Raw genomic sequence first — 27538 nt, forward strand, 5'->3', positions numbered from 1 at the left:
CAAACCTTTTCAATGGCAATGTCATGTCTTACCTCAGAAACATTTTAAAATGCAGACAGAAACAAACCTCATTAGACAAGTTTTTATTGAGAAATAGGTCCAGTGAGTCTCAAGCAGATTGTAGCGGTGCAAAGAGACAGAAAAGAGAAAGAACCCCAGAAGGAGAGTTACCTGACGTTTTTTATGGAAGGTGACTCCCCTTCCAAACAATAATAACCCTCCTACTCTCCACGTTCCTCACCACCTTTTACATACGTCATCAGCTCTCTTCAGCACAGGTAAAGTGCAGTTAAATTTTCATTTATTGTTTTTTTATTGTGTTTATGGTTTTCGTGGTTGACTTTATGCATGTAAGTATTATTATACAGGTATAAATAAACAATATTTTTACTTAAAATGCTTCATAATGCGTAATTTTTTGGAGGTCTGTAACGGATTAACTTAATTTACAGTATTTCTTATGGGAAAAAATGATTCGGTTTTCGAACAGCCTTCTGGAACGGATTAAGTTCGGGAACCGAGGTACCACTGTATATAGATGATGTAGTAACCGCTATTGCACATTGTATTGTTATTTGTCAATTAAAACATATTTGTGTTAGAAAATTCTGTTGTCAATCTTGTTGGCAAATATCATAAGTTTGATTCATACCGAGATTCACTTAACTTCTAATCTCAAAGTAAAATTTCCAGTTATTTGAAATCGTAATACGTAACATAAGTGACATAGGAAATCTGAGACTTTTCCAAGATAAATTATAATACGTAACGTAATAAATCGGAAGCTCGTCTGGGATAAATTATACAACATAACAGCACTAAGCATTAAAGGCTGCTTAAAAATAAATTTGCTTAGCCAACACAAAAGCCAACAAAGTCAGTCTTTTGGTTTTTTACATGCATTTTATAACAAATAGAATAAAACACTGCTTCTAGATTATAGAAATCAATTAAAGATATGACCAAGTTCTTAGTAGTTATAACAAAGAAATCTTTTAAAATGTCTGTAAAAATGGTTTGTAAAGTTTCCTGTTGTATATGCTTCCTCCCATAACTGCAATAATTCTTTATTTTTCTGAATACAAAGAGTAATAGGTCGTGCTTCGTGTGATTAATTGATGGTTTATTTAACGTTAAAGTTATAAACATTGTACGTACAATTGTCAATAGTTAGAACGAGACAATCAATGAGGACCTGGGGCTATAGAACAATATATCATCCTTCCATTCTTCATTCTGTTTAACCAACTAGTTTTGTTTTTTTGTAATTCTTTCAGGGAACAGGTTACTTTATAATTCTAAAGCGCCAACAAGAACCAGGACTCGTAAATCTTTTAGCTGTGTAAAGAGGCTGCCTGCAACATCCTACGTTTTCATGGGTTATGGTCTACAAGTGACGTCCTCTCACGTTTATTCTTCCTTCAATCGTATCTGAACAACAATCTTATTGCCATAGTGACCGAAAGGGTGAGCAGGCGCATTGTTAGTAAATATTTAAACATTCCAAAGAGCCATTGTTAATATATTATAGTTACTGCGTCCCAAGTGGATGTTCTTACAACTTTATTCCATAACAGTTAAATACAAGTATCTTTGATTATTCCAAGTGGATTTTGTAATAAACATAACGTGAAAGCATAAACATATATCGTTTAATATATACAAAACAAATCGCATTAAAAATATAAAAATGTTGTAAAAACAGCAACACAGTCACCCATTATAATATCTCAAGCTAACCTATTTTAAAAGCTTTTGCTCATAAGAAGTCAAAACAACCTTCTAAAGACACATATATCTATAGAAACGTTACAAAACGTATAGTAGGACTCTGGTGGCGCAGAGTGTAATGAAAAGAAACAGTTTCTAACAAGTTGAAACTTTTTATTTCCTCAGTGTTTCTCATTATGGTGTTATCATGCGTTAAACACCACTACTGAACATAAGCTCAGCTTTTAGAAAATAATTTGTTTGTTTTTGAATTTCACTCAAAGCAACACGACGGCTATCTGCGTTAAACATTCATAATTTAGCAGTGTAAGACTAGAGGAAAGGTAGCTACTCATCACCACCCACCGCCAACATTTGGGCTACTCTTTTACCAACGAATAGTGGGATTGACTGTTACATTATATAACCCTCCCTGTTGGAAGGGCGAGCATGTTTGGTGGGATGGAGATTCAAATTTTCGACCTTCAGATTACGAGTCAAGTGCTATGCCGGGCTGTAAAACGAGTAAATAAACAGTGTAAATGAAAATTATTAGTAATGATTTCTTATATATCGTCTGACATACAAATACATTGTCATAATAACAAGAAGGTAACACTAAACTATTGACGAGTTATGAGGGTAAGAGATCATCTGTTACAGAAATCACTGGTGATTGTTTCATCACACTTATCGTCTGCTTTCCATTTACTAAAATCTCATTAATTAGCGATGTCGCATACTTAGCTAATACTCCCAGGTTTACATGTAAATCTTAACATTTCATTGAAGACTTTAATATCATCTTTAGAAATGATTTGTTTATTTGTTTGTTTTTGAATTTTGTGCAAAGCTACACGAGGATGCGCTAGCCATCCCTAATTTAGCAGTGTAAGACTAGAGGGAAGGCAGCTAGTCATCACCACCAACCACCAACTCTTGGGCTACTCTTTCACCAACGAGTAGTGGGATTGACCGACACATTATAACGTCCCCATGACTGAAAGGGTGAGCGTGTTTAGTACAACTGGGATTCGAACCCACGACCCTCAGAGCGCGCTAGCTACCTGGCCATTTAAGAATCGCCAAAATTAATAATATTCATTTGTATGTTATTATTGTAATTAAACAATGTTTTCAGCGTCTCAGTATAAGCAATTGCAACTCGTAGGCCTATCTGCGTATACGTGTCACCACTGGTGACATGGTTGTGAAGGGTATAGACTAATTTTATGGATTATTATGATACTTTTATTTGACATAATTAATTTAATCGAGGATTGGACCACACTAACTAAATAATTTTATCAGATAGCAACTTCAAATGAACAGATAACTATAAAGCATGCATCTTAATATCAACATAAAAGAATATTAGAATACTGGTGAGATTTACAATGTTGTCATCGTAATTACATTCCTTGCATATTTTTAGTACCCGTTCAAATTCATTTTAAGGGTATGAGCATATTCTTTTGTAATTAAACTTAAAACAATCAACTTGTTTCCTTCGTGCTGTGACAAAATGCAGTCTACCTCGTAAAATTATGTTGCGATTTAGAAACTCGAGGAAACGGCCTTGACAACCAGGAGATACTAATGCGATTTGTTTCTCGGTTTTTCAAAGCAACATATAGCATGTCTAATACCAAGTGATAACCGTCTCGGTAAGCTAAGACAAATAATTCATGGTAGGGATTGAAATCACAACAAATACACGATAAAAATATACACACAATGGAGGAAAATATTAATTTAAAAATCAAAATGAAAGGATGACTTAGGTAAACGTTCACATCCAATAAATATATAAGTGAATATATCTTCTTTAGAAAATAAATAAGCCAAATGGTGTTAAGATACTATACTCACTGAAAGAAATACAACACTTGAAGTAACAGCCTAAGATTTAATGGAAGTGTATTCATTGTCCTTTGTTTTCATGAAACCGTGGCATATTTTATTACTATTTTAATGCTAAACGGTTTGCCGGTTTTATGCAATACGTTTTAATCGTCAATAAAAATGGTACAATCACATTCCTATTAACATCACCCATGGTTGTGGCAATATATGTTCTATAACAGTTTCTTTTATTGGTCTGCCAGTTTCACAAATATCCTCTTGTGGCTACAAATATCACAAGAAATACTCTAAACTAAATCTTTATTCGTACATTTTATTAGACGTAATAGATCACACGCGATACAGACGTTTCTGTGGCAACAATCTGTGGGTTTAAATACACTAAATGAGATTTGAACAAAACTAACGGCCCGGCATGGCCAGGTGGGTCAAGGCGTTCGACTCGTAATCTGAGGGTTGCGGGTTCGAGTCCCCGTCGCACCTAACATGCTCGCCCTTTCAGCCGTGGAGGCGTTATAATGTGATGGGCAAATCCACTATTCGTTGGTAAAAGAGTAGCCCAAGAATTGGCGGTTTGTGGTGATGACTAGCTGCCTTCTCTCTAGTCTTACATTGCTAAATTCGGGACGGCTAGCGCAGATAGTCCTCTTGTAGCTTTGCGCGAAATTAATGAATAAAAAATAAATAAACGAAATTCCCTCACGACATTCTCAGTGATATTATTGACGTTAGGAAAAATAAACTGTCTTTGAAGTGAACTTTAATTTTTGAAATCGTTTTCTCTTGCCTTTGTTAATAAATAGTAAAATTTTCAAACTTTTCAGTTTGTTTGTTTTTGAATTTCACACAAAGTTGCTCGAGGGCTATCTATGATAGCCGTCCCTAATTTAACAGTGTAAGGCAGCTAGTCATCACCACCCACCGCCAACTCTTGGGCTACTCTTTTACCAACGAATAGTGGGATTGACCGCCCCCACGGCTGAAAGGGCGAACAAGTTTGGCACGACCGGGATGCGAACCCGCGACACTCAAAATATCACGAGTCGCACGCCTTAATAAGCTTGGCCATGCCGGGTCCCGATCTTTCACTATAACCACTAGATTTCAAAATCTCTCTGAAATCTACCTTCGTGTCCTCTATCTCACCGAGATTGTTACAAATAGGTTAATTAGCTAAAAATCATAACTTTCTCTATGGCCTAGGGTGATTGGAGGTAATGAAGAAATAATGGCTTTTTTTGTCCATCTTACCGCTCGTTTCAGCCGTAGAAGTGCCTGAAAATTGTAAGCGCTCAACAAGTGGATCATACTTGAAAGTAGACCTGATATTATCTTGCACTTAGCTCCGGAAATGATGAAAGTAAATTAAGTTGTTTAAGCAGTCATTTTCAGACCATAAATATGAGCAATAACATGCAGCCAGAAGGCAGGACGCCGTTCATCACCAGCTGTGGGTTGTTTTAATGTGTGTGTGTTTTTCTTATAGCAAAGCCACATCGAGCTATCTGCTGAGCCCACCGAGAGGAATTGAACCCCTAATTTTAGCGTCGTAAATCCGTAGACTTACCGCTGTATTAGCGGGGAGCTGCTTTAATGGCATGCATGAAAAATTACAGCAAAGGCTCCTGCTAGCCATAGCTACTACTTGGGTCTGAGAGTAAGTTTGATCGTTAAACCTGAAATTTATTGCGTAAAACATTTTCCGCGGAGATTCATGTTATTCTTATGCTTATGTATATAAAAGACCAAACTATGTAAACTCCCACATGAATTGTAATATATGGGTATAATAGATCAAGTTCATCTAAAGAAAAAAAAATATGATTTTTTTAGTTTGGTTTGTTTTGAATTTGGCGCAAAGCTACACGAGGGCTATCTGTGCTAGCCATCCTTAATTTTGCAGTGTAAGACTAGAGGGAAGGCAGCTAGTCATCACCACCCACCGCCAACTTTTGGGCTACTCTTTTACCAACGAATAATGGGATTGATCGTAACTTCAGAACTCTCCCACGTCTGAAAGGGCGAGCATGTTTGGTGTGACGGGGGTTCGAACCCGCGACTCTTGAACTACATATCGAGTGCCTGAACCACCTGGCCATGCCGGGCCTCTAAGGACAGAGTGTTGTAACTTTAAACAGTGAATGTCTGTATTGTATAAGGACATTTTATTACATTCAGTTTTATTTCTTTTTTAGAGAGGGTATATAAACAGTTATAACTAAATTAACAGTTTATTTATACATATTCACTAGATCTGAATCCTCACACGACTCGACATTTTTTGTTTTGTTTTTAAATTAATATTGTTTTTCATTCTGCGTATATTACTGCGATATTTGTTATTATTGTTACTTTATTTATGTGCATTGTGTGGTCGTATGTCAGCTGTTTCTTTTGTCAAGACTGATTAATGATGTGTCTATCTCTTGATCAACTCGTAAGGAGCTAATTAAGTTTCGATGTATTCTGTCTGTTTGTCTTCAATAAACACTGTAAATTCATAGGGGTTTTAAGAGTACGTGGGTGGTAGTCTTGTTTAAGACAAGATAACCAGCAAGTTCTCAGAATCTACAGATAACAGGAAGGTCGTGATTTAATTGGTGAAAATAAATTCATTGGATTGAATCACGAATTCAAGAGTCGAAACTAGATACGTAACGTAAAAACATTTCTTTATTTTGTAAAAAACATAAAAGTAAAACAAATACATAGATATATCATACGAATAAGGCACAGCAAATGAAGAATAACTGCTATGAAATTAAATTATTGGCTTAAGTAAATCAAAGTATGAACAAAAAAACGGAAAAATGTGATGCATTATTTGCGCCCCCAGTGGCTCAGTAATAAGCCTAAAAGCTCATAACGCTAAAAACCGAGCTCATCTACATGTGATGGCCATAGCACTGATAGCCCATCGCGTAGTTTTATGGTTATTAACAACTAAACAAAATAATGTAATATGCGCATACTTATGAGCACATGGGTCAATGTAAGCTTTGCAGTAAGACACATCACTGTGACTGTGACTGTGGCTGTACGTATCTCAACCCTTAGAGGGAACCATTGACACTACCAGATGGTCTCTCAAACACAGTTTCGTCATTGTAAAACTGTACGTTTAATGCCGGTCTTAGCATATTCAAAGGTTTATAACCCCAATGCAGAGATGCCAACTATTTCAAATGACTGAGCGTAATGATTGTAGACAGAGCCCTTTCACAGTTTTAGTCCTTTTAAATTTGCCAGAAACAAGACAATCTGGTAAACGAGGCCTCTTTTTTTTTTCAAACTTGTGAACGATCGCACTGGTGTTTCTATGTCGCTTAGAAAACGAGAATACCCATCTATGCGAGAGATGATTGGCTGACAAGCACTGATAACGTAACTATGGATTCCCCCACGTGCCCAGTATGGAGAAGCACCGCACTCAAACTATTGGTAGACGTCGGAGATAAAAAAAAATATATTTTTTTTATTATTTCAAGCACAAACATGATTATTACAAGTAGCCATTTGGACTATGTCTTTTATTTATTATCAAAATTTATTTGTATCTCACTAGAAATTTTCTTTTCACCCCTTTCAAGCCCTGGGGAACAATTTATCACTTTATTGTATTGACCTATATAATATATAATAATTTGGGAGTTTCAACAAGTCGTAATATTTGTCTGTATGAGCGTATAGTTGTAATATATACACCAAACTCGTAATGATTACGCTCAAATCGTAATGGTTGGCATCTCTGCCAATGCAATATCTTTTTTCCTGCCTGTGGTTATTGTACAAGAGGTTCTCAATGGTTCAGGAAATTTTGATATAGCATTCTATTGCATCAATACGAAAAAAACCAAAACCATAAAAGCATTTTCATGTCTGAAACATGAACACAGAATATTGTAAAATTTTGTATGTGCGATTTGGTATTAATTATTATCACAAAAACTGTGCAGGAAAACATTACACACGTAAAAAAGGACGTAAAAAACACACTATAGCTGTTCAGCACAGTTTCGATAACGTACTTATAGTATTTAGTACGAAGATGTCTGACAAAACGTACAAAATGTATCAAGTATCAAACTCTGAAAATTTTATGCAGGGAATAATTCTGAGATAAAAAAGAATAATAATACCAGGCTTTTAGGTCAGACCAAGGTCCTAATGTATTGTCCCTCCAAGAGTACTTACACAAATGATAATAGCCATTATAAATATCTAATTCATACTAACTTGTACACGTCTCTGTATCACCTCCTTGAAACGAGTATGACCTCACTCTAAAAGAGCATGTCACAAAAATAGAGCCAAGCAAGTATATAGAGTTGTTGTATATAACCTATGTCTAAACTAGAGAATTAGCACAACTTCTTCAAACAAGCACATGCGGGACATCTGTACAAAATTTTGTAAATAATAACCAAAATATACACCTTAAGTGCAGTATATATAAATCTGCAAATATACTAGCTGTTAGACATTCAGTTCGACTTTATAAAGTTAAATAAATATAGCGGTATATCAACAAAACCCCCAACAATCTATGATGCCATTTGAAAAAGACGAACACTATCAATTTTTTGTTGTGTCGTCGATGTACTTTAGAAAATTGCTAGTCCAGGCAAACAACCTTGCTTAAGTTTGTTAACACCTTGGTGACGGGGGTTTCCCGGTATAGGCGGCCCAAATTGGCTAATGTTATAGGTCGACTGTTGAAGTAACTTAAACTGTCTACAAGAAGAATAGAGATACGTCAGTCTGAGAATGTCTAACGTGTATTCTTGTTTCTTGAAACTTCACTTGATAACTATCTCAAAATCCTCAGATGTTTGATCAAAAACCAAACATTTGCAAGAAGTAGCCTCACCTTAAAACTGAAAAACATGCAAGCTTTGTTTCATAATTGCTCAACAGGTTTGCTAAAACTATATTACATTTTAGTTTAATAATGATAATACAGACACATTTTTACAGATATTTGGTTTAACGTGTTCCTTCTGTAATTTTGTGTTTTTCGACGTATCACCAGAAATTTTCCAGACTTAATATTCTAGCATCAGGGTTCGGTTCCCCAAAGCTAACATTTTCACCGGTTGTCTACATAGATAGGATGATAATTCTATTATCACGAGTTATTCAAACCAAAACTTAAAATGAACAATATAGTTTTGAAAAGAAATGTTAACAAGTGACGTTTGTATGCAATTATTTCATGTTCACATTATTACACATCTGTATTGTTTCTACATATTCAAATGTTTTTATTCACGAAGTAGGTAGTAATTTGTAGAGAGGACTATCTTTAGGAAGAGGGCGTTTAAAGTAATTAGTTTAGTCTAGTAATAGTTCCCTGTTAATTATGTGGCATTATGGGTTATTGAAAGTCTCTGTTTCGACACTTACGTAAGTTAGCCTAGTTTTGGCGCGATAATATAATGTTATACGTTTTATATCACACATGTGTTTAAATGTTTTTTTTATTTTTAGTGACTACCGGCAAAAATGTGCAGTTGTTATTTAATATTAACGTCAGTTTAGGAGACACCTAGAGACAATACTAAAACCACTAATATTCTAGTGCATTATAAACGGTAAAAGTAAATTCACGTGAAATATACATATATATATATATTTCTTTAGATATTGAAAATCAATTCATTTAATAACTTCTACTTCTCTTTGTTGGCAAAATAAAAATATTAAAGGATGCATGTGTTTTAGTTTCAAGCAACTTCAAAAATGTTGAGTTTTGTCATCACCTTGTACAGAAATCGATTAATGTAAATAAAATAATTTGGTATGGTGCAGAAACAATGAGTGAAAAAACTTTCAACTGTTGAAGTACTTTTAACTTTCATTCATAACAACTGTAGTCAAGTAATTTTAAAGATGTTTATCTCTTCGTTTTAACTGAGAAGCATGTGTAATAATTAGTTGGAAATCTATAACAACGTGTGGTGTTTAATAAGTATTCTGAAAAAAGTGAAGTGATAATGCTGTAACTAGGCTTATGTCTCCCAGCCTCTCAAATACTTTTCTGTATCAAGACGGAAAAGATGCTCTAAAAGAAATAAGCTATATACGTTATCAGGGAGTAAATAACTATACTTCATCCATCCGGAAGTCACCACCAGCTTAGACCAGTACAACATGGAAATATTATACGAAATAACACGATTGTAATGTTAATTACTAATATAAGTTAGGTCTAAAACGCCAAAGTTTTAACTCGTTATGAAATAAAAGTAGTAGTACTGGCTAGGTGGAACTAGTTAAAAGTAACAATTGCTTAGTTAATATGGTACCTAAAGGGATATAATCCCTTCTGTTGGACGAAAAAAAAAATCACTTCTTGACATTTTATATTTGGGTAAAATATTACCGAAATTCTTAACTATTTATATAGCGAAAGATTATTGTTTCGTCGTCTATTATTTAATAAAAGCCGATGAAACCTTTGACTAATGATGTTACTGAAAACTGATAACAAAAGTAAACAAACAGCTATAGCTGTTGCTTAGTTACAAGTGACGTATATTCCTATTTTATTAGAATTATTATTAGTATTGAGACGGCCTGACATGGCCAGGTGGTTAAGGCGGTCGAGTCGTAATCTGAGAGTCGTGGGCTCGAATCCCCGTCACACCAAACATGCTTGCCCTTTCATCCGTGGGGGCGTTACAATATCACGGTCAATACCACTATTCGTTGGTAAAAGAGTAGCTCAAGAGTTGGAGTGGGTGGGGATAACTAGCTGCCTTTCTCTAGTCTTACATTACTAAATTAGAGATAGCTGGCGCAGATAGCACTCGTGTAGCTTTGCGAGAAATTCCTAAAACAAACTATTTGTAGTGAGAGACACAACCTCAGATATACCGATCGATGTATATATATACCAATTAGAACGCGATGTGAAATTTAAAAAAAAAATCTTTAATAAAATATAAAATATTTTACTGTGAGATACTTCATTGAAAAATAAATACAACGACATTAAAATAACCAGTGAAAATACCTCAGTTTTGAAGAAGTTTGAGCAGTATATTGCATGCTATTAAAAGCGTTAACATTGTGATTTTGGTTTGAATTTCGCGCAAAGCTATACGAGGGCTATCTGCGCTAGCCCTCCCTAATTTAGCAGTGTAAGATTAGATGGAAGGCAGCTTGTCATCACCACCCATCGCCAACTCCTGGGCTACTCTTTTACCAATGAATAGTAGAATTGATCGTAACATTATAACGCCCTCACGTCTGAAAGGGCGAGCATCTTTGGTGCGACGGGGATTCGAACTCGCGATCCTCGGATTACGAGTCAAGTGCTTTAACCACCTAGCCATGCCGAGCCTAACATTATAACAAAAAAGAATTATCGGAGACAGGGCCTATTTTGAAAACAGTTGAGCAGGTTGTTTTTGTTGTAAGTATCGACGTTCCTAAAATTGTGGAGACATATTACTCAAGGATATAGGCCATAAAACTTGTGTAAAACCGGTCTAGTGCCCTGTACGCTTCTAGTGTAAAATAAATCGTTTAGTTTCGTTATTGAATAGCTGCACAAATTATTTAAATAAAGCTAAACAAAATACGGATGCTGTTGGTTCACTTAGAAACACCTGAGTGTTAAAAATAACAAATATGAACTGATCTATTTTACAAATGTAAAAAACTGTATTTGTTTTAACAGTCTGTACTGTTTCATATCTGTAACCAACTCTGTTTAATATCAAGTGCTATTTTACGTATGTAGAGAACTCTTTTTTAACAAGTTACTTTAAATCTGTAGAGAGATTTGGTGCATGTCATAAGCTATGTGCTATTTTACACCTGTAGCTAGTTGTGTTTAACATTGTAACATGTGCTATTTTACATCTATAGTTAATTATGTTGAACATCGTAACTTGTACTATTTTACATCTGTAGTTAGTTCTGTTTTAACATCGTAACATGTGCTATTTTACATCTGTAGTTAGTTCTATATGCAAAAACGGCTCGTCGGGTGAACCTGACGATGACCGAAGAAGGTCGAAACGTTGTTCGCTCTTCTATGTAAAATATTTTCTCAACCCAAACGAGCCGTTTTTGCATATATAATTCTCTACAAGTGGGTTTTCTCGACATAACTGTAGTTAGTTCTGTTTAACATCGTAACATGTGCTATTTTACATCTGTAGTTAGTTCTGTTTAACATCGTAAGATGTACTATTTTATATCTGTAGAGAGTTTTGTTAATATAAGAAGCTATGATATTTCACAGCTGCAGAGAATTATGTTTAATATCAGAAGCTGTTTTTGTAACATCTGTAGATAATTATGTTTAATATCAAAGCTGTTTTTTAACATCTGTAGAAATTATGTTTAATATCAGAAGCTGTTTTTGTAACATCTGTAGAGAATTATGTTTAATATCAGAAGCTGTTTTTGTAACATCTGCAGAGAATTATGTTTAATATCAGAAGCTGTTTTTAACATCTGTGATAACACTGTTTATCATCAGAATTTGTTCTACATTGCATCTGTAGTTTTTTATTTTGTAGTTTAATTTCCTATCTGTTACATAATAGCTAAAGTTGTGCAGCAATGTAAGAAGTGTCTATTATGCCTAAGTAGCATTCACATCTCGATCGAGAGATGATAACGTATTTGAAGTATATCATCCAATGTTCTTTTCTATGGACAAGTTTATAAGGTTTTCGTTTCTTATGACAAGAGACATTATTCAGATATCGAATGAATAAAAGTGTTATATGTTACATAAAGATTTATGGATTTATTTCTTAAACGTATTTGAAATAAATTTAGAGGTTGGTTCATTTGATGCGAACAAATGCCTCAACTTCAAACTAGTATTTCTGCATTATAAAAATTTAAAGTAATAAATAAGTCGAACTTTTTCCTAAGCTTATCACTTACAAATATTGTTCTTCATCAGAGCAAAGTATCATATTACACACCTTGTTCATGCTTTACGTTTTTTATAAGAAAATCAGAATACTGGCAGCTTTAAAGCTATAACGTTTGCAGATAGTCTTATAACGTTTTATGGCGAAGTTCATAATATTATTGTTCGAATTGGTTTAAAGTTTAATACAGATCTGTTTGTCACAGTTACAGTTTCATATAATACAACGATACTGTGTATTAATATTATGTGTTTTAAAATGGTAGTAATATCCAGAATGTTTAAATTGAAATCCACCGTATCAAATGAAACGTCCAACCACAACATGTGAAACAATGAACGCATGTGATATAATAAATTAATGTAACCACAATATTGAAAATAATAATCTCATGTAACTACAACATGTGAAATAATAAACTAATGAGAAAATCCTGAAATAGGCAACAACAACAACAAAACTCAAGGCACAGTCCCATCAGTGCTTTCGATAAGCCTCCTTTTTGTTATAAAAATGAAATAAAAGGTTATTTAAGGAAAATATTACTATTGAAATGTTTGCAAATCGTGAAACTTTTTCCGTTTCGATGGTTCAGAATTAAAAAAAAATGTTGTTTCTGTTTGTTTTTTGAATTTCGCACAAAACTACTCGAAGGCTATCTGCGCTAGCCGTCCCTAATTTAGCAGTGTAAGACTAGAGGGAAGGCAGCTAGTCATCATCTTCCACCGCTAACACTTGGGCTACTCTTTTACCAACGAATAGTGGGATTGACCGTCACATTATAACGCCCCCACGGCTGAAAGGGCGAGCATATTTGGTGCGACGGGGATGCGAACTCGCGACCCTAAGATTACGAGTCGCACGCCTTAACACGCTTGGCCATGCCGAACCAATTGTTGTTCCAAATATTGTACCATTTTTATTGTTCTACTTATTTCTTGAAACTAAAAAAATATATTTTAAAGAAATAAACATTTTTTCTTCTAGATTTCACGAATCAAGGAGGTAATTGAATCGAGATACAACATATGAAATTGATTTGTAGTTAATTAATTCTCTATTACATATTCAAAAGGTTTATTACACAAGCGCTAGGTTGTGTCTTTTTTCTTTAGGCTACTTCGAATATTGCTTGGCCTATAGATGGCGTGTCTGAAATTTACAACTTGAAAATTCACTCCAGGGCTAATAATGACCGCTCACTGTAAAAAACGATAATGAGTAGTTTGCACTCACATGGTAATTATAACACTTTTTAAAAACGTTCACAGTACCCTCTGGCGACTTTTGACGTAAGCAGGTTTGTGAAGAAGCTGAAACCTTTTCTTTCACAATAACCATTTGCTGGCGTATATGTCAGCAGGTAGTAATATTTCGTACGACCATCATTAATTAGCGCTAAGCGTACTAAATAATTGAAGTCATCTCTATAGTTACGAAAGGCGGAGACTCAATGATATAAACAGAAAGAGAAGGCGTTATTATACTTTTTATTTCTATACTAGTTGATTAGACCTTTGCACAAGTGTATTTCGAAAGTAGCAAGTATTGAAATGTCGGTTAATTACATACATCCAGAGCAAGCTTCGGAGAAAATTCATAACATACTAGCCTAATGAAATTCACTGTAATTCTACGCAATTAGTTTTTCAAAGTATACTGTTATTTACTTTAATGAATTAACTTAAATGAGGGATTTTCAGTGGATATAAAATTATCTCAATGAATTTATGGGTGTAAAAAGGACAAAAGGTTGAATAAACGAAACAAAATATATTTCTCCTTAAGTACGTCGAATAAAAGTGACCATATTTAGTTGCGAGACAGTTTCTGTTTGTTTTTATATATATATAATTAATAATTATGTTTCAAACGAATTTGCCAAACTAATCTTTCTTCTTTCACACTTAACAATTCCAGTTTGAACAAATTATTGTTTGACAGTGAACACATTCTTTGTTTTTGTGTTTTAATACGATTATGTTATATTTGAATCCCTCCCCCTTTAAAACAAGAACTCAGACGAGTATAGAGTCAGAATTTATCAAAAAAGATAAAAGAAAGTAAGAGTGTATATAAACCAAAGAACAAGGAAGTGATAAGTGGTAGACGGATGGTGAGAAAAAAACGTTTGTATTAATTTGTATGCGGAAAAGTAACTGTACGTAATATCCTGTAGACAAAAAGAGAAGCCGCCAGATTAGATGGATGTTTTTTTTATCTCATTATTTTATAAGATGAAAAATAAATCCTAAAAAAGAACGCGTGATTGATGATGTTTCATTGGGTTTGCTATAAGGTCAGGGGGGGTATATGGGAATCTGATGCCAAGCAAAAATGTACTAGTCCAACTGAGCCTGCGCAAAGTAGTATATCACTATAATTGGTAGTGTACTAGAAACTTTGAAAAAACAAAACGTGAAATTGACGGACCTCGACAAGGGTTACTATAAGGGAAATATTAAAGAGTAATGTTAAATAGACCGTGGAAAATTATGTGGAAAGGCTTTAAATAAATATTTTTAGAGAGAGAGATAGTTAAAAAATGGAATGAAAAATGTAGCTTGCATTCGACATATATACACATAACTCCTGGTTAATGATTTGGCGAATTAACCCTATCTATAAAGGAAGCAACAAGAATCAGCTGTTATGGATAATGTTTATCGATTCACATGTTTTATTCAAATTAATCATGTCATGCTGTGAGTAAGAGACAGAGAACATACATAAAAGAAATAACAGTTTATGAGAAAGGCGGTTGTTAGCGCTGTGCTGTGGCTAATCGGATTCGAATTTCTACTATATCACAAAATATTACTCGCACTTTGAGGTATGGGCACATTACAAGAGTGAGAGTCAACTTTTAAGTTAAGAATTGGGCACACCAGCAAGCAGACTTGCCATTGTTTGTTTTTGAATTTCGTGCAAAGCTACGCGAGGGTTATCTGCGCTAGCCGTCCTTAATTTAGCAGTGCAATACTAGAGGGAAGGCAGCTAGTCATTACCAACCACCGCCAATTCTTGGGCTACTCTTTTACCAACGAATAGTGGGATTAACCGTCACATCATAACGCCCCCACGGTTGAAAGAGTGAGCATGTTTGGTGCGACGGGGATTCGAATCCACGCCCCTCAGATTACGAGTCGAACGCCTTAACCCACCTGGCCATGCCCTGCCCAGATTTGCCATAAATACAAGATATAAATCGTGCGATCTGTACCAAGTTGTTTGTTTGTTTTTGAATTTTACGCAAAGCTAAACGAGAGCTACCTGCGGTAGCCTTACCTAATTTAACAATGTAAGACAAGAGGGAAGGCAGCTAGTCATCATCATCCACCGCCAACTCTCAGGCTACTTTTTGACCAACGAATGATGGGATTAACCGCACATTATAACGCCCCCACGGCTGAAAGGGCGGACATATTTGGTGTGATGGAGATTCGAACCCGCGCCCCTCGGATTACGAGTCGAGCGCCTTAACCACTGGGCCCTGCGGAGCCTACTAAGTTGAAATTTTCCTGAATAAAATGTATGACTGCTAATGTGCCTATAGTGACATTTTGTTTTCCCAGAAAAAGCAGTATGTATGACGTAATCGTCTTAGATACAGAGTTCTCTTTATAATAAATGCACAAATTTAGGATAAATCGAAAAAAATGTGAAAAATATGAAGACCTGGGTGGAATTTCCAGAACAACCTTTAAGGATAAGTACCTTAACCTTTATGATTCAACTAGGTAAAAATAACTGAGCAGTGAATCTTGTGGAAAAAAAGAAACACTGAATCAGAAGATGAAGTGAGTGTAACAAAAATCAGTGAGGAATTAATAAGAATATTAACACGTATCATATTAAACACATTATCCAGACGTATTAGAAATAAACACTGAAATATTGTTGATGTACTTCGTTTGGTAGTGATATCTTCTCACAATAAACAGCACGTCTAATTAATTATTTGGTTTAGAATTTTCGCGCGGAGCTACACAAGGGATATCTGTGTCCACACGTCTCTAAATAGGAACTGAGGGCAATCATTGCTGACTTTTGCGCTACCAAACAGTGACGTTAGACAGTAGACTGTCAATGTTATGGCTTTCTAAGGCTGTTTTGTGTGTGTGCTTATGTGCAGGAAAGGGAACGTACCTTAAACGTTCCGGTCTCGTAGTTTAGGAACGTTAATAATCAGGTCATAAATGGTTCATATTTGATTCAGTAAAAATTGTTTTAGGGTTTCTTTTCTAAAAGTATTGTTATTGCTTACAAATGTTTCGATGAACTATTAAACACAATACTGTGATAATATTGGTTTATTGGTTAAAACTTGCTGTAAACATTTTTTTATCAGCTATATTATGCAAAATTCAAAAGAAATTTTCTCAGAGATTACATTTTAGAATCCACATTTTGATTGTAAACAGGATTACCAAATAGTTCTAGAAATACTGAGTCGAGCTTAATAATATTTGGTGGAATATTATAATAGTGGAATATATTATAAAAAACAACAACAAAAAACTCACTTTCGATACCTCTTCCTAGCTAATCATGAACTGCACATTACGGAAACAGCTCAATGAATGTCAAAGATTCCGTTGTCAAGAACACTTTGAAAGGACTTGATTGACTTAATTTAAAACTATGGTCTAATCTGGATTCACAAAAATTGAACTATTTTTTTACTATGAATTCAGAAAAATATAAATTTGGTTGTTTATCGATGAAGAAATATTTGTTTGTTTGTTTTTGAATTTCGCACAAAGCTACTCGAGGGCTATCTGTGCTAGCCGTCCCTAATTTAGCAGTGTAAGACTAGAGGGAAGGCAGCTAGTCATCACCACCCACCGCCAACTCTTGGGCTACTCTTTTACCAACCAATAGTGGTCTAATTATAACATTATAACACCCCCACAGCTGAAAGGGCGAGCATGTTTGGCGCGATCGAGATGCGAACCCGCGACCCTCAGATTACGCAGAGTCGCACGCCTTAACACACTTGGCCATGCCGGGCCATCCGATGAAGAAATACTCGATAGTAGAAACTATTTATTAAATCGTGAAATTCTTTTTTGTTTTAATTTAAGAGAAACGTAAAATAATATATTTGTATTCTTGCAGAATATTAAAACGTATGTAATACGTGAAAGAATACACATATTAAATAACTCGTTTTAACTGAATCAAAAAATGACTTCTTACAAGTAGCTCAAGTCTTGGAAGAGAATTACTAGGCAAAGTTCTGGACATGCAATTAAGAGATAAGACTAGTTTATCTTGTAAAAAATAATAAAGTGAAATACAGGATCAGCAGTGCTTTATAGTCCCTGAAGAATTAAAAAGAAAAAAAAATCGCGGTTTTTTAGCGCCATCTTTTTCCGTTTACAAGAATCTAATGATTTAAATAAAACTTACGCGTTTACATAATTACCTAAAGTTATACCAAATTCTATTATAACAATTTAACACGGTTTTGTTGAATACCAAGTAACAACTGAAATATTTTCAGACACCATCTCGAATCAGTACGGTGTATTTGTTACCTTTACGGTTTTTTTTTTCCTTATTTTTATCTTGACACATTGTTAGATGTTTTACAGGGTGGGTGGAAGTTTATAACCTTTGTACACCTGTAAAATGTTTGTGTGATATGGGTTGAGTAACACCCACTTTGATTAGTCCATGTTATGTGTGACGTTAGGTCAAAGAGCAAAAGTGACGTCCCTCTAGAGACTAGAGTATCATGTTTTAATCACGTGTCCTCTATAAGATTTTTTTTTTTTTTCTTATTTCACTTTAGCGTTTGTATGACAAGGAGATTATTTGCTTGGTAATGGTGTAAGGTGTAAACAGCGACACTTTTACAAATATTTTAATATAAGATTTCACGTCAATGTTTTGCTTAAGATTATGTTAGTGAAGGATACGACAAGTGTTGAAAATAATAGGGTTAATAAGTTTCGACATGTTTTGGACAAATGTCAAAGCATGTTTAATTGTGATCTGTACATTTTAGGTTTCATATTATTCAAATAATAATTCTTAAATGCTTATAAACGGGTAAGTTTGTTAGTAATACCGAATGCAGTAAATGCCCATGACTTACATTTTTATAGGCATTTCCTTTTGTTTTTGAGTTTAAAACCTGAAAACATCCACAGGTTGGTAACTGACTGTCATTTCGGACTTCATTCAACTACAAGGTACTCTAGTTGCTCAACGGGAAGTTTACGTAATTAAAAAAATGATCGAATATTAAATGCTAGATAAACCCAGCGAAATGTGGTGTTTTTAAACTACAATAAAATACATTTGAATAAAACATAATATTTCATTTATTCGAAAACAAAATTGTAATTAAAGATAATCTTGTAATGTTCGGATGTTACGAAGCTGATAATTTGATTTTTCTGAAACATCTTTATATCATCAAAGTTATGAAACATACGAGTAAAAATTGAAGATCCTTTGAAACGAAACAAACTAATTTTTTGTATTTGAAAAAAAAACTCAATACGTTTATTGCTTTCCTTCGCTAATATTTAACACTTTCAGTGCTTGTAGATTCTTTAGCTGAATTAACCTGATCATCTCCGGACGACTTTGTCTGCTTTTTGAATTTTGCGCAAAGGGGGTTATCCTAGCCGTCCTTAATTTTGCAGCGTAAGACTAGAAAGAAGGCAGCTAGTCATCTTCACCCACTGCCAACTCTTGGGGTACTCTTTTGCTAACGAACCGTCACATTATAACGCCTCCACGGCTAAAAGGACGCGCATGTCTGGTGGGAGGGAATTTGAACCCGCGATCCTCGGATTAAGAGTCAAGCGCTTTAACTACTGGGCCATATTATTATACCTATATTAATATAATAAAATAAATAAAATTATATTCAAACATCTAACACCGCCCTCTACATTCCGACACTCAGTGAACCTGACGATGACCGAAGAAGGTCGAAGCGTTGTTCGCTCTTCTATGTAAAATATTTTCTCAACCCAAACGAGCCGTTTTTACATATAAATTACTCAGTTACACAACCCCTTTCAAACATGTGGTCAGCTTCCGGTCAGTTACCTCTTTCTTTGTGAACCTGACGATGACCGAAGAAGGTCGAAACGTTGTTCGCTCTTCTATGTAAAATATTTTCTCAACCCAAACGAGCCGTTTTTACATATATATTTCACTACAAGTGGGTTTTCTCGACATCACTGATTATTATTTGCACGAAAAAACAAATCTAGCCGCCTAGCGGCAGTTGTTTTGGATTCTTCTCTTTTGCATGATGAAATTCTCAAAACAAAACAAAATTTCTTATTTTGACTAATGTTTCAGTGTCATCTGCCTTTCGGGGTTTTGACTTATAAAATGACACAACATAAGGTTTTAAACACTGTAACCATTGAAATATTATTACATCAGCTGAATGCTTGTTTAAAATGTTTGTTGGAAAAACAACATTTCAAATGCACTCACAGTAGTGGACAAACTTATTAGAACCCACACCTAATATTGCATTGCGTAACCTTTTAACGTGATAAAAGCTTAGATCTGGCGTTGCCTAAACTCAACAAAATGGTAAATCGAGTTTTGACGTCTACATAAGAGTACAATGATTTATGCAAAGTTTAAATTCTTACCCAAAGTGCTCAGTACAGCAGAAAACCGTTGACGAATCTTGTAAAATAAAAAAGAAAAAAGGAGAAAAGAGAGAAACTGGTTCACCGTCATTGTCCTGAATGAGTCCGGAAATGTAGTATTATGAAAAAGTTTAACTACCTTCTAGAAGCTGATGGTTCTTACAGAAAAATCAAACAACAATAGCTTGCCACGAAACATTTCCTCTTTCTCCACACCGTTACTCCACTGCTGCATCTTGTTCTCCTAAAACAATAAAAGCATAGCCATAGTTTGTTTATTTGTTAGTTTTTAAAACAATAAGAATACTACTTAAATAATAGGTAGAATCTGTTTTCACAGTTAAAGCTTATCGAGAGTTTAGCCTCCATGCAAACAGTTCCAGTAAGAAAATAGCTCCAGACAAAAATGTGTCAAAATATCCAAAGAGAAGTAAAAATAGCATTAATCAAACATAGTTATTTACATAAATCATTTAAACTTTAGCGATACAAATCAATGTAGAAAGCTAAGGATGAAAAATATTTTACATTATTTAGAGAATTAAATAAGTATTCTTTTCAGGACTATGCAATTAATTAATTATAGAAATGAATTAGTGACAACCATTTTCCATATAAAAATGAAAGCAAATGTAAAAAGTATATTATTCACATTAAATGTAGAAGCTTGTTTGTTTTTTTGGAATTTTGCACAAAGCTACTCGAGGGCTATCTGTGCTAGCCGTCCCTAATTTAGCAGTGTAAGACTAGAGGGAAGGCAGCTAGTCATCACCACTCACCGCCAGCTCTTGGGCTACTCTTTTACCAACGAATAGTGGGATTGACCGTAACATTATAACGCCCCCACGGCTGAAAGGGCGAGCATGTTTGGCGCGGCGGGGATGCGAACCCGCGACCCTCAGATTACGAGTCGCACGCCTTAACGCGCTTGGCCATGCCGGGCCACATCGCCATAGATTTTTTGTGTTTCTTTCCATATTTTTACACTGATTTCAGTATAACAAAATATAAAACTCGAATAAGTAGACCTAATTACAAATGCTTCTAGGCATTATTTTGGTCTTTCTTTAACATTACTGATACAATACAGTCCTGTTTGAATCTGAGAAGAATTCTGTAAGAATGTGATCCAATTATAGCGTCCTTTAAAAAATTGGAAAAATCCTTGACCTTCGTAATGATATGATTACACCTCTACATGTATAAGGCTCAAACAAACAATTCAATAATCACATGATTAGAATATTTTGCAACGAACAATAACGACATTGGGAAATAAGTTGTACAATAAACATGTCAGTTTAACATGTCTATATTTTAGGTAAGATAGGTGCTCTAAAGAAAACGAAATAAGTCCCACTAAAAACCTAGAAGTCAGTACCTATTCTATACGATCAAACATTGAGGGATATATATAAGATCTATCTACAAGCAGTCTAGCAGTATTTAACATGAGATCTGGAATCCGACTTTTACAAATATGCATAAGATCTACACGAAGCCTAGCTGTATATAATCTGAAATAAGAGATCAGAAACCTACGAATAATACTTAATTCTAACCACGAAACATAAGAGTATCTTACCTGATATCCACCATCAGATAGTAAAGGACAGAAGCTCATAGATGAGAAGGTATCTTTAGTTAAACCTGTAGTTTGACATAGCAATGAACTGTGCTAAACCTGTTGCTTAAGATAACAACAAACGGGGTTAAACCTGTAGCTTGAACATAACAATGAACCGGGTTAAACCTGTAACTTGAACATAACAATGAACTGAGCTAAACCTGTAGCTTAATATAACAGTTAACTGGGTTAAAAAAACCCGTTGCTTGACATAACAATGAGTTGGGTTAAACGAGTGAAACGAGCACCACAAGTAGGCCAAACAGTTTCAGCTTACAAACAAATGAAGAGGAAAGCGCAGCTTCATTGATCTTTATATCGGATCAGTAAAAGACTGGAGGCATGTAATATCATCTGATTAGTCGTGTTTAACTCTTATCGTTACTATATTGAAGCATGTAATATCATCTGATTAGTCGTACTTCACTCCTTTCTGTACTATATTGAAGCATGTAATATCTCATTAGTCGTACGTCACTTCTTTCTTTACTTATTGAAGCATGTAATATCATGTGATTGGTCACGCTTCACTCCTCTCTTTACAATATTGAAGCATGTAATATCATCTGATTAGTCGTGTTTAACTGTTATCTTTACTGTATTGAAGCATGTAATATCATCTGATTAGTAATATTCACTCCTTTCTTTGCCATATTGAAGCATGTAATATCATCTGATTAGTCGTACTTCACTCCTTTCTTTTCCATATTGAAGCATGTAATATCATCTGATTAGTCGTACTTCACTCCTTTCTTTACTATATTGAACCATGTAATATTTCATTAGTCGTACGTCACTTCTTTCTTTACTTATTAAAGCATGTAATATCATGTGATTGGTCACGCTTCACTCCTTTCTTTACTATATTGAAGCATGTAATATCATCTGACTAGTCGTATTTTACTCCTTTCTTTACTATATTGAAGCATGTAATATCATCTGATTAGTCGTATTTAACTCTTATCTTTACTTATTGAAGCATGTAATATCATCTGATTAGTCGTGTTTAACTCTTATCTTTACTGTACTGAAGCATGTAGTATCTGATTAGTAATATTCACTCCTTTCTTTACCATATTGAAGCATGTAATATCATCTGATTAGTCGTACTTCACTCCTTTCTTTACTATATTGAAGCATGTAATGTCATCTGACTAGTCGTATTTTACTCCTTTCTTTACTATATTGAAGCATGTAATATCATCTGATTAGTCGTACTTCACTCCTTTCTTTACTGTACTGAGTTATGTAATATCATCTGACTAGTCGTACTTCACTCCTTTCTTTACTGTACTGAAGTATGTAATATCATCTGACTAGTCGTGCTTCACTGCTTTCTTTACTGATTGTAGAATGACCATATGTATATAAAGCACTCAAGGTCCTTTATTGTATTCGTGATGTTCCAAAAGAGAAAGCTGTGAAGGTAGTGTAATGGTGAAGAAAAACTATTAGAGACTGATTTGCTGTATTTATTGAGTGTGGTGAATGATACCCAGAATCTACCTGAACATTTTTACCGACCACAACCAGTTTGCTGTGCTATATTTCCATCACTATAGACAGTAACTCTTCTAACACTGTGATGTTACGAGATTACCGGAGTGAAAAACTGAGACAGCTATTTTCACATAGCGACATCGTAACAGCTCTCAAGCTTGTAAATTACAGTAAAAATTCTTTTACATTTGTTTTATAATCTGATGTGTATCGCATCACGTTTTAAAATCACAGGCAAACGAAAGTTGTTAAGAGTTTATGTAGTTGAAAAAATCAATAAAACAATAACAATAAAAAATTGAAACATATATAAGTTGTTTTAAACCTAGTCTAATAAAACAACAACAAAAAGTAAAACGTATATAAGTTGTTCTAAGTCTACTCTAATAAAACAATAACAATAAAAAATCGAAACATGTATAAGTTGTTATAAACTTACTTTATTAAAACAACAACAATTAAAAATAGAAACATATGTAAGTTGTTCTAAGCCTACTCTAATAAAATAATAACAATAAAAAATTGAAACATGTATAAGTTGTTTTAAACCTACTCTAATAAAACAACAACAAAAAGTAAAACGTATATAAGTTGTTCTAAGCCTACTCTAATAAAACAATAACAATAAAAAATTGAAACATGTATAAGTTGTTATAAACTTACTTTATTAAAACAACAACAATTAAAAATAGAAACATATGTAAGTTGTTATAAACTTACTCTAATAAAACAATAAAAAAGTAAAACGTATATAAGTTGTTCTAAACCTACTCTAATAAAACAACAACGATAAAAAGTTGAAATATGTATAAGTTGTTATAAACTTACTCTAATAAAACAACAACAATAAAAAATAAAACATATATAAGTTGTTTTAAACCTACTCTAATAAATAAACAAAAAGGTAAAACGTATATAAGTTGTTATAAACCTACTCTAATAAAACAACAAAAAAGTAAAACGTATATAAGTTGTTATAAACTTACTCTAATAAAATAACAACAATAAAATATTAAAAACTGTATAAGTTGTTCTCCCTTTCCGTTTTTTCTTTCACAGTTGGCCAGGTTTTGAAAGTTAAACTCTTGCGGCCACCCAGTGTCAAGTTAGGTTAAAAAAGATATATCTGTTTTTGTCAAGTGATTCTCCATGTAAAACTTACATGTAAAACTCACACTGAGGAACAGAGAAACTGGAATAATTTAATAGTTTTACTGTCTCTGATCAAGACTAAAAATACCACTTACGATTGGTAACCCTAGTAATATAGAAATCTATCGAGAATTTACAGTGGCTAATTAGGCAACACAGAATTAATGAAAGGTTTTCAAAGTGTGGTTTGAATATGCACTAAAAAAATAAAAAGAGAAATATTATGTTCGTAAGAATCCAAGAAGTATTTATTATATAAATTATTCTCTCTAATTAATTATCAAAGTTTTTTTTTTAATTTTCTCATTAGTTCTGACTCAAAGGAATATATATACATACAATTTTCTTTACTTTTATAAACACGCCTTTATCTTTTGTAGCCTTGTTTAATAATAATAAGATATTTAAAACAGGAATAATAACTATGTATGAATACAAATAGTCTTAGTATGTGAAAACAACTTCAATAATATTTAATTATATTCATTTTTAGTAGAAACAGGTAAACAAACATAGTGACTAAAGCAGTCCCCCAGTGGGTCAGCGGTATGTCTGCGGACTTACAACGTTAAAATCCTAGTTTCGATACCCGTGGTGGGCAAAGCACAGATAGCTCATTGTGTAGCTTTGTGCTTAATTACAAACAACGACTAAAGACTAATGAATGTTACATTTTGCTATAGCATAGAGTTTTATTTACTTGAATTTTATTAATTATTTAACAATGTGAACTAAGCACACTTTATGTGTTTCGCAGCACATTAGTAGTTTGAAGATAACACAAAGAATCTACAATCATGTTCATCTAGGTACTTTTGTTATACGTAACGTAAATACATAGAGACATAAGAATATTTTCCAAAACTAAAATCCTATTTTAAAATAAAAAAATTATCGAAAGTAAACTTCTTGTGTTTTTTATATTTGAAAAACTGTTCATCTTTGGTCCAATACGTTTTTCGAAGCTCCTCGTGGATGCTATTTGTATTAAAATAGCCATGTACTTCAAAACTTTATTTAATTTCGCGCAAAGCTACTCGAGGATTATTTGCGTTAGCTGTCTCTGACTGTGATACAGAAAGAAGACATTTAGTTAGCACCACACGCTGCCAACTCTTTATCAACAAATTGGATTCACTGTCGCATTATAATGCTCTCATGGCTAGAAGAGCTGGTTTATTCGGTGAGGGGATTTGAATCACTCACTTGCAGATTGCGAGTGAAGTACTCTAACCACCAGACCATACCAATTCCTTCGAAGCTTTGTAAAAATATATTTCAAAGTACTGCACGACTGCGGTTCATATAAACTCTAAGAACTTCAAACAGCACATAAAAATTATTAAGGAGGGAAAAGAGGTTTAAATTATTATAGCAGAGAGCTACTTAATATATTTAATTTGTATTAACGATCAACTCATATTCCTGATTCAGTAAGATTCTAAGGAAATTTTGACCAAGTAATTGTCCAGTAAAAATATTTTTTTTCTTTAATGTGAGTGTTCTTTCATCAGGTGGTATATCAAAATTATGGAAGAATTGCGACAAGATGGAGCGCTTTTGCATCATTCTTTTGTTAGAAATATCTTTATTTGTTTATAATTAAGCTACACGATGGGCTATCTATGCTCAGCCAACACGGATATCGAAATCCGGTTTCTAGCATTGTAAATCCGCAGACATGCCGCTGTGCCACTGGGTGGAGGCTCGTGGAAGTATACTTTCAAGTCTACAGCTCAGTTTTTCTTTTTGTTAGTTTTAAGTTACGAAATTATTTATTGGCTCGGAAGTTCACTCGGTTGTTATTTGGTCTCTTGTGTAAAATAACTTGTGATTAAGAATACTCTCTGACTGGTGTCAAAGTTGTGTAAACTTCTAAATCTAAAACTCTAGCTTTAAAAGCTGTACTAACCTGAACAGTTTAAGACAAATTAAAATAAGTAGCCACGAATAAACAAGTAATCAAGAACAAAGTTTTTTGGAAAACAAAATTATACACAAGACAGAAATAAATTGAAGTTGCTGTTTAAACTCCGAAAGCAGCATGTATTAAAAATCAACATGTCTAATAATTGTGATAAAAAACTCAAAAAATGTAAAATGTGGAAAAAAAGCCTTAAACCTAAATCTGATTATTATAAAATAGGAGTAATAGAGAATGAAACATGATTTATATTCATCATCTTAAGACAACAAGTGCAACATTCCATATTCAACAGAACTAGCATAAGAGAGCAATCATGGTGACAATGACATTACAATAGCACAATAACAATTACTACTGTAAAAGATTAAGACTAAAACCTAAATATTTATTTAATAAAATCACAATTGTAGACAATTATAAGAAACTTATTTCAACTTGTCCTGAAAAAAAAAGTTAATATAATAAACATTATATGTTCATTTAACCTATTCAAAACACAAACTATTGTTAAAATAGTCAGCCAGAATATCCACAAGTATGAAAACTTAGAAAGTAAAATCATTAGATGATAAAAAAAAAGACCAGAGCAACTGAAGATGAATTTCATCTATGGTTAAAATGATGACATATTTAAATACAATCTTTCTCATTTTCACATACAAAAATTCGATAAATGTGCCACTAACACAATGCGAAATTGTTTGTTTTGTTTTTGAATTTCGCACAAAGCTACTCGAGGGCTATCTGTGGTAGCCGTCCCTAATTTAGCAGTGTAAGATTAGAGGGAAGGCAGCTAGTCATCACCGCTCACCGCCAACTCTTGGGCTACTCTTTTACTAACGAATAGTGAAATTGACCGTCACTTTATAACGCCCTCACGGCTGAAAGGCCGAGCATGTTTGGCGCAACGGGGATGCGAACCCGCGACCCTTAGATTACGAGTCGCACACCTTAACACGCTTGGCCATGCCGGGCCCTTGCGAAATTGATACCTGTACTCTACCTAAACATGAAGCCAGCAAATGTAAAAATTGTGACCCAAGTGATGTAACAAGTTCCATTTTAAGTACAGTATAATATAATAGCAATAAAATAACATCCAGACAGACATAATACCAAACGAATTTACACAAAATAGCTGTAAATAAAACACAGAGCGTACAAGTTGCAGCTGATACGAATACGAAATTGGCTGTGGTGTATTGTTATTCTACAC

General features: G+C 34.0%; 1 long non-coding RNA gene across 1 annotated transcript in view; it reads left to right on the plus strand.

Moving 5' to 3' along the window:
• Window positions 1-27538, plus strand: part of LOC143249768 (uncharacterized) — a 57823-nt gene that overhangs the window by 6955 nt on the left and 23330 nt on the right. Inside the window, exon 2 of the long non-coding RNA XR_013027934.1 lies at window positions 1278-1467. This is a non-coding gene — a long non-coding RNA (uncharacterized LOC143249768). The remainder of the gene's footprint in view (window positions 1-1277; window positions 1468-27538) is intronic.

Source organism: Tachypleus tridentatus, chromosome 4, assembly GCF_004210375.1.
Source record: "Tachypleus tridentatus isolate NWPU-2018 chromosome 4, ASM421037v1, whole genome shotgun sequence".
Lineage (NCBI taxonomy): Eukaryota > Metazoa > Arthropoda > Merostomata > Xiphosura > Limulidae > Tachypleus > Tachypleus tridentatus.